The 9,249-nt window shown below is 38.7% G+C and overlaps 1 non-coding gene across 1 annotated transcript; it reads left to right on the top strand.

Annotated features, from left to right (window-relative positions):
• Window positions 1-5,971: 5,971 nt before the first annotated feature.
• On the top strand, window positions 5,972-6,075 carry LOC130958395 (small nucleolar RNA R71). Its single transcript, XR_009077519.1, has one exon. It is a non-coding gene; the product is annotated as a small nucleolar RNA R71 (small nucleolar RNA).
• The last annotated feature ends 3,174 nt before the right edge of the window (window positions 6,076-9,249 follow it).

Here is a 9,249-nt window from a genome sequence, read left to right on the forward strand (position 1 = left end):
ACTCACAATAGAGTGAGGTCGAATCCCACAAGGATTGGTTGAGTGAGCAATTCGGATTAGAAGTGTGTTCTAGTTGAGCGGAATCAAGATTTAGATGAGAATTGCAGAATGTAAAATTGGCGGGAAACGTAAATGGCAAGAAATTGAAATTGCGGAATCTTAAATTGCATGAATTAAAGAGCGAGAAGCTAAATTGCTGAAATTAAAAAGGGATCGGGGTGATTGCATGAATTTAATTGCAGAATGTAAAGAGAAAGTGGTAGATCAGAAATGGGGAATTCATTGGGTTTCAGGAGATATTGAGATCTCCGAATCAAAACATTTTTATCCCTTCCTCAACCAATGCGTTCATTGAATTTTGCTTGGCAATCTTATATGATTGGATCCCAATCCCTTGGCTCACCAATTCTCTCTAAAAACAAACAAATTCCCAATCCCTTGGTTTAAATGTTCATAAGAAGAGATGACGCTCGATCACTGATTATACCACACAGTTTCATGAACCACAATTTGGTAGGATTACATGTCACAATATCCATCCAAACCCCAATCCAATTCACTGTGAGAAAGCTTCTCTAGCATGAATCCTCCATTCCCTTCCCAAGGTTCCGAAGGATTCCAATTATGGATAGTTTCTTTCCCAAGACAACTAACCAATGGAATTAGATCGAGAAGCTTTCTAACAAAAATTCAAGAGAAAAGATTGAAGAAGAATATAAAAACTATTATTGATTCATTGAATTACAATAGAGCTCCCTAACCCAATGAAAGGGGGTTTAGTGAGTCATAGCTCTGAATTCAATTACAAAAAGTATGAAAACTAGAAAAATGATCCAAAGTTCTTTCTAACTTAAATTCTATCCTATTTATACACTTTCTAAATTGAGCTTCTGTTGTGTTTCTTGGGCTTTGAGGCCTTTCCCTGATTTCCTTTTGCTTTGGGTTTATGATCCATAATCCTGATGAGGCTGCTGATCCAATTCTGTAACATTCATTGAGCCAACTTAGTGATGATCAAGTAATGACACATGACTCAATCAAATTGAAATTCCAGACTCATCAATTCTTCAGGCCCAATCCCATAAACCATGATATTCAATTGGGTTTCATACCAGAGTACGTTTAAGTTAATGTTTGTGCTCAAATGCTAACTTAAACTGCAATATCTTTGGCCCAGAAACCTTTTCAATTAGTGGTGTTTAAGTTGCAGTTTAAGCTTAAACTGCAACTTAAACGTTGGACACTCCTGGAGGTGGTATAACTCAAGCACGTTTAAGCTTCAGTTTAAGGTTAAACTGAAGCTTAAACGTGGAAATGGAAGAAGGCAACCCTGGAGTGTGGAATTGTCGAACACGTTTAAGCTTCAGTTTAAGGTTAAACTAAAGCTTAAACGTGGAAATGAAGAAAGCAACCCTGGAGTGTGGATTTTGGTCGAACACGTTTAAGCTTCAGTTTAAGGTTAAACTGAAGCTTAAACGTGGAAATGAAGAAAGCAACCCTGGAGGAGAATGGTCGAACACGTTTAAGCTCCAGTTTAAGGTTAAACTGGAGCTTAAACGTGGAAATGGAGAAAGCAACCCTGGAGGATTTCTCATTTCTGGCGTTTAACTTCCAGTTAAACTGGAGGTTAAACGCCACTTTCAGCTTTTCCTCAGCTTTCATGATTTTGGCGTTTAAGCTCCAGTTTAAGCTTAAACTGGAGCTTAAACTGGAGCTTAAACTCCACATGTGATATTCATGCTTCCTTTATTGATTTTGTTGCTTCCTTGCCTAACCTCTTCTTCCCTGAAATCATCCAAACAACTGCATCAAAGTCTTGCAAAATTTCATGAGAAATCTTCCATTCATAGCATTCAAGTAATATAACTAAAAATTCATGGAATTTGCATCAAAATCATACTGTTTGGATGGTTCATTGCTTTGTTGTTCATTTAACCATTCTTGGTTACTTTAAGCTCAAGAAAATGCATAAAACAACTAAAACTAACAGAAAAATGCTAGTGAAACTAGCCTAAGATGCCTTGGCATCACAACACCAAACTTAATACTTGCTTGTCCCTAAGCAAGTCCTGAGTTATTTGAGAAGAAAGTATGAAACAGAAAGCAATTACATTGGCTATATTAGCAAGCATTTGAAGTTAATCAGAAGGGTTTTATGCAGAAAGTTGCAGCATCACTTTTTCATTCTTATCAGGTAAGATTATCACTTTTTCATTGCATCCATCAAACACTGCTATGGCCTCTTGTTATTCTTATGTCCTTGGCACTTTTCCCTTCTTTGTTTTTCTTTTTCTTAGAGCTCCTTTGCTCCTTGTTTGCTCAGTGTCATGTGTTGCACAAGCCTTTGGCATTTTCTTTTTCTTATCAGTGCACTACACATATCCACTACAGGCATTTTAGTTCACATTTCTTCTTGAGACATTGGTGCCCAGCACCTCTTTGTGTGACTAAATGTTTTGTATTTAGGTTGCTCTTGATAATGGACTTTTGGTTAATAATCCCGGGTTAGTTAACCCAAGTTACCAAGTGTTGAAACACTCCTCAGAACCTATTCATCCAAGCATATCCTTAATACATAAACACCACAGGCATTTGTCTCAGAAGTTCAAACCATTGGTGCCTAGCTTATTTTCTCAATTTTTTTGCTTTTTGGTTGCCCTTTTTTAGTGGCTTTTTCTTCTTCTTTTTCTTTCTTTTTCATGGCCAAAGACATTTATTCATCAAGATCCATAGACAGTATTCAAACTTCTACACAAAAATGATAATTCTACACTCAATTTCCAGTGATCTGACTAAACAATCAAGCATGCATACCACCACTTAATTCTACTTGATTTGTCACTAATTGAGCCAAGTTACTTTTGTTCAAACTTTTCTTTTATTTTTGAAAACAGAACAAGCATGGCAAGCATTTGTTTAAGAAGGTGAAGTTATATCCAAACATCTACGCATTCACTTTATTCAAAGCAGTAAACAGACAAACATACTAGAAATCTCACATAAAACTTAAATGACTTAAAATGAAAGAAAGCTCATAAAGACAATTCACAAACTATTATTTGATTATTAAGGAACAACACCACCTCTCATTTGTTGCTTGGTTCTTCTTGATTCTTGGGGTCCTGCTTCTTCTTGCTTCTTGCCTCTTTTTGACCACTTGTACTTCCTTTTGTACCTGCACAAACAAACAACTTTGCTATCATTTTTTTCGGTCCATGTGAATAATGAATAGTACTTGCACATGTTTTTCCTTCTTTTTGAATTGTAAATCAATGATTGACTTCATGAGCTTATAGCCGTGACCCTTGTATGTATGCACACTTATTACTGGACACCAAACTTAATGTTTGGTAATGTCTCCTGATGACATGAAATCCATGTTGGTTGTCCTTAATGAATGTGCATAATTCTAATAAATCATAGTCACTTTGGCTCTTTGATCCTAAACAATTTTACTACCTAAAGTAATTGAAATCAAAGTATTAAAACATGCAAATGGTATACTTGTCATGAATTTCTAAATCCAGAGGAACTTCTTGCTTTTTATTAACTGTGTTCAAAGAGGAACACCAAACTTAATGTTTGGTTGTGCACCTTGAATGAAAGATTGAATACAATTTGAATAAGATTTGGGGTGCCTTCAGGCACACCAAACTTAGAGACCAATTGTATTTTACATGCAATGTTTAGTGCACCTTATCAACAGTTGTCCTGAGGATTCAAGTTCATGCATAAGAAACCATGCTTTATTAGATGCAAAGCAAAACAATAAAGAGTAAGGATACTAAAACATGGGTTGCCTCCCATGAAGCGCTTCTTTAACGTCACTAGCTTGACGGTTGTCCCTTGTTAGGGTGGATTGTAGTGCTTGATGTCCTCTCCTCTCACTATGAAAACGTCCCCATTTGATTCCTTCATGATTTCCAAATGTTCCATAGAAAGAACCTTCCTGATTGTGAACACTTGAGGGAGCTGGGAAGGAATGGTTTTGAGGCCAGGTGGGATTGGCAGATAATGACTTGATATCACTTTATCTCCCGGAGAGAAACCTTCAGTGGGAATTTTCTTGTTTCTCCACCCTCTTGGCAATTTCTTTACAATTCTTCCCTCTCTCTTGAGGATTTCTTCATTGACCCTTATGCCAGGAGGATCCTTCTGAGCTGTTTCTATTGATTCTTGTGGCATTAACTCTTGCAATTCTTGTTTGCCTTCCAAGGACTGTTTCAGAGTTTCAGCTGCTGGGTTGCTTTCCTCCAAACACAGATGGCTACTATCATCCTTAGGCTTTTCAGGTTCTGGTTTAGGCTCAGACGCAGGTTTGAAAACATGGAAAATGAGCTGTTCATCATGTATTCTCAAAATTAGCTCTCCTTGTTCTACATCTATGAGCGCTCTAGCAGTGGCTAGAAATGGCCTTCCCAGAATGATAGGGTGTAGGTAGCTTTCCTCCATGTCCAAAATGACAAAGTCTGTGGGGAAGAAATAATTTCCCACTTTCACCAGCACATTCTCAACTACCCCTTCAGCTTGCTTCTGAGTTTTGTCAGCCAGTTGTATGATTACATCAGTGGATCTCACCTCATTCAGTTGTAGCCTCTTCATAAGAGTCAGAGGCATCACATTTATGCTAGCTCCTAGATCACAGAATCCTCTGTCAATTTTTGTTTTCCCTATGATGCAGGGGATATGAAAACTTCCTGGGTCTGTTTTCTTAGAGACTATGTCCTTCTTGATGAGGGCACTGCATTCTTTGTTCATTATTACAGTTTGTCCTCCCTTCAAAACTCTTTTCTTGCTCAGCAATTCCTTCAAATACTTGATATGTGTAGGCATCTGCTGGAGAATCTCAAGAAAGGGAATATTGATATGGAGAGACTTAAATGTCTCTAAAAACCTTGAATATGTTTTCCCTTTTTCACCTCCTCCTAACCTCTGAGGAAATGGTGCTTTTGGTTGGTATGTTTCCAGCATGCCTTTATTTTGCAGTTCCTTGGCTTGCTCAGTTTCACTTTCCTGCTTAGCTTCTTCCACACCTTCCTTCAAGATTTCTGGCTCCTGTTCTGAGGGTCTGATTCCTTCTTCTTCTGAGACTTCCTTCAATATGGTGATGGCCTTGCATTCTTCCCATCTCACTCCCTTTTGTTCCCCTTTAGGATTCTTTTCTGTGTCACTAGGGAACACTGCAGTTGACTTGGGGGCCTGTTGAGATAGCTCTCCTACTCGAGACTCTATCCTCTTGAGTTTTTCACCATGCTTCCTTAAGGTAGATCTCACATCATCCCTAAAGCTTTTCAACTCACTTATGTCCTGACCCATGTTTGCAAGCATTCCTTCTATCCTGTTTAATTGATCTTGAAATTGTTGGTTCGGATTAGGTTGGGCAGGTTGATTATTTTGGCCATGATATGGTGGTTGGGAGTAAGTGTTTTGTGTGGCTTGGTATGATCTTTGGTTGGAGTTTTGGTATGTGGAATTGTTATGTTGGTTGGGGTTGTAAGGTTTGTGGTTTTGTGGTTGGGTTTGCTGGTTTCCCCACCCAAAGTTTGGGTGGTTTTTCCAGCCTGGGTTGTAAGTGTTGGAATGTGGATCATATGGTTGCCTTTGTTGATTTCCCACATAGTTGGCCTCTTCCCAATCACCTCCTTCAGTGCTTACCTCCTCTTGATCTTGTGTGTGTATTGCAGCCACTTGATTTGTTTCTAATTTCCTGGTGAGCTCTGCTAGTTGCTTGGCAAACACCTTGTTTTGGGCTAGAATTGTATCAACATGGTTCAGCTCCATGACTCCCTTAGTGTTGTGTCTCTCTGAAGCATAGTAGTACTCATTCTCAGCCACTGTCTCAATCACTTCAATGGCTTCTTCCACAGTCTTTTTCCTGTTCAATGAACCTCCTGATGAATGGTCTACAGCCTTCCTTGATTCATAAGAAAGTCCATCATAGAAAATATGCAATTGCACCCAGTCATGGAACATGTCTGGTGGGCATTTCCTTGTCAAATCCTTGAACCTCTCCCATGCCTCGTAGAGAGTTTCACCATCTTGTTGTCTAAAAGTCTGAACCTCAGATCGAAGCCTATTGACTTTTTATGGGGGGTAGAAACGTGCCAGAAACTTGCTTTCCACCTCATCCCAGGTTGTTAGGCTCCCCCTTGGGAATGATTCCAGCCACTTAGCTGCCTTGTCCCTAAGTGAAAATGGGAACAAGAGCAGTTTATAGGCATCTTCCTGGACTCCATTGGACTTCACAGTGTCGCAAATTCTCAGGAATTTTGTGAGATGTTGGTTTGGATCTTCATTAGCACTCCCACCAAATGAACAATGATTCTCCACCAGTGATATTAGCTGTGGTTTGAGTTCAAAATTGTTGGCCTGAATGGGTGGTTTCTGAATGGTGCTACCACAATTCCCAGAGGTTGGGTTTATGTATGAACCAAGAACCCTCCTCTCGGGAATGGCATTGTTTCCATCAGCTCTCTCATGGTTGTGAACTTCTCTATCCATGTTGAGATCTAGAGCTTCCTCAAAATTTTCCTCAGATTCTCCTTCAGATTCTTCTTCTCCCAGTACTCTCTTCCCTCTTGCTTCCCTTCTAAGTTTATGAAGGGTCCTCTCTGGTTCGGTATATGGATGAGTTGATGTCTCTCCTCTCCTACCTGTCATACAAGAACACAGCACAGGCAACAAATAAGTGAAATACTCTTGGTTAATGGAAGAGTATGGTTAGAGCAGTTGAGGAATTAATTCAAATAGTTAGTGAGTCAGTGAGTTAGTTGCTTGAATTTAAAGGCATAAAGAAAGAAAGCAAGTAACATAGTGCAGAAATTAAAATTCAACAAGTAACTTGAACTGAATTAACAAAACAAGAAAAATGCTCAATCTAGTTAACTTCCAATTTGAGAATTGTCAATCGAAAACCAATCCCCGGCAACGGCGCCATAAACTTGATAGCTACGATTTTAGGAAATTGCACGATCGGAAAAAATTCCTTCCGGCAAGTGCACCGGTTATCGTCAAGTAAAAACTCACAATAGAGTGAGGTCGAATCCCACAAGGATTGGTTGAGTGAGCAATTCGGATTAGAAGTGTGTTCTAGTTGAGCAGAATCAAGATTTAGATGAGAATTGCGGAATGTAAAATTGGCGGGAAACGTAAATGGCAAGAAATTGAAATTGCGGAATCTTAAATTGCATGAATTAAAGAGCGAGAAGCTAAATTGCTGAAATTAAAAAGGGATCGGGGTGATTGCATGAATTTAATTGCAGAATGTAAAGAGAAAGTGGTAGATCAGAAATGGGGAATTCATTGGGTTTCAGGAGATATTGAGATCTCCGAATCAAAACATTTTATCCCTTCCTCAACCAATGCGTTCATTGAATTTTGCTTGGCAATCTTATATGATTGGATCCCAATCCCTTGGCTCACCAATTCTCTCTAAAAACAAACAAATTCCCAATCCCTTGGTTTAAATGTTCATAAGAAGAGATGACGCTCGATCACTGATTATACCAGACAGTTTCATGAACCACAATTTGGTAGGATTACATGTCACAATATCCATCCAAACCCCAATCCAATTCACTGTGAGAAAGCTTCTCTAGCATGAATCCTCCATTCCCTTCCCAAGGTTCCGAAGGATTCCAATTATGGATAGTTTCTTTCCCAAGACAACTAACCAATGGAATTAGATCGAGAAGCTTTCTAACAAAAATTCAAGAGAAAAGATTGAAGAAGAATATAAAAACTATTATTGATTCATTGAATTACAATAGAGCTCCCTAACCCAATGAAAGGGGGTTTAGTGAATCATAGCTCTGAATTCAATTACAAAGAAAAAGAAACTAGCTAAAAGTGAGAATAAAGTTCTTTCTAACTTAACTTCTATCCTATTTATACACTTTCTATATTGAGCTTCAGTTGTGTTTCTTGGGCTTTGAGGCCTTTCCCTGATTTCCTTTTGCTTTGGGTTTATGATCCATAATCCTGATGAGGCTGCTGATCCAATTCTGTAACATTCATTGAGCCAACTTAGTGATGATCAAGTAATGACACATGACTCAATAAATTGAAATTCCAGACTCATCAATCCTTCAGGCCCAATCCCATAAACCATGATATTCAATTGGGTTTCATACCAGAGTACGTTTAAGTTAATGTTTGTGCTCAAATGCTAACTTAAACTGCAATATCTTTGGCCCAGAAACCTTTTCAATTAGTGGTGTTTAAGTTGCAGTTTAAGCTTAAACTGCAACTTAAACGTTGGACACTCCTGGAGGTGGTATAACTCAAGCACGTTTAAGCTTCAGTTTAAGGTTAAACTGAAGCTTAAACGTGGAAATGGAAGAAGGCAACCCTGGAGTGTGGAATTGTCGAACACGTTTAAGCTTCAGTTTAAGGTTAAACTGAAGCTTAAACGTGGAAATGAAGAAAGCAACCCTGGAGTGTGGATTTTGGTCGAACACGTTTAAGCTTCAGTTTAAGGTTAAACTGAAGCTTAAACGTGGAAATGAAGAAAGCAACCCTGGAGGAGAATGGTCGAACACGTTTAAGCTCCAGTTTAAGGTTAAACTGGAGCTTAAACGTGGAAATAGAGAAAGCAACCCTGGAGGATTTCTCATTTATGGCATTTAACTTCCAGTTTAAGGTTAAACTGGAGGTTAAACGCCACTTTCAGCTTTTCCTCAGCTTTCATGATTTTGGCGTTTAAGCTCCAGTTTAAGCTTAAACTGGAGCTTAAACTGGAGCTTAAACTGGAGCTTAAACTCCACATGTGATATTCAAGCTTCCTTTATTGATTTTGTTGCTTCCTTGCCTAACCTCTTCTTCCTTGAAATCATCCAAACAACTGCATCAAAGTCTTGCAAAATTTCATGAGAAATCTTCCATTCATAGCATTCAAGTAATATAACTAAAAATTCATGGAATTTGCATCAAAATCATACTGTTTGGATGGTTCATTGCTTTGTTGTTCATTTAACCATTCTTGGTTACTTTAAGCTCAAGAAAATGCATAAAACAACTAAAACTAACAGAAAAATGCTAGTGAAACTAGCCTAAGATGCCTTGGCATCACCTCCCAACACCAAACTTAGAGTTTGACTGTGGGGGCTCTTCTTGACTCTGAACTGAGAGAAGCTCTTTGTGCTCACTCTCTTTTGTCACAGAGGGATGGCCATGTGCCTTAAACACAAGGTAGTCCCCATTCAATTGAAGGACTAATTCACCTCTGTTGACATCTATCACAGCTCCTGC

The sequence above is a fragment of the Arachis stenosperma genome, chromosome 10 (assembly GCF_014773155.1).
Source record: "Arachis stenosperma cultivar V10309 chromosome 10, arast.V10309.gnm1.PFL2, whole genome shotgun sequence".
Taxonomy (NCBI): Eukaryota; Viridiplantae; Streptophyta; class Magnoliopsida; order Fabales; family Fabaceae; genus Arachis; species Arachis stenosperma.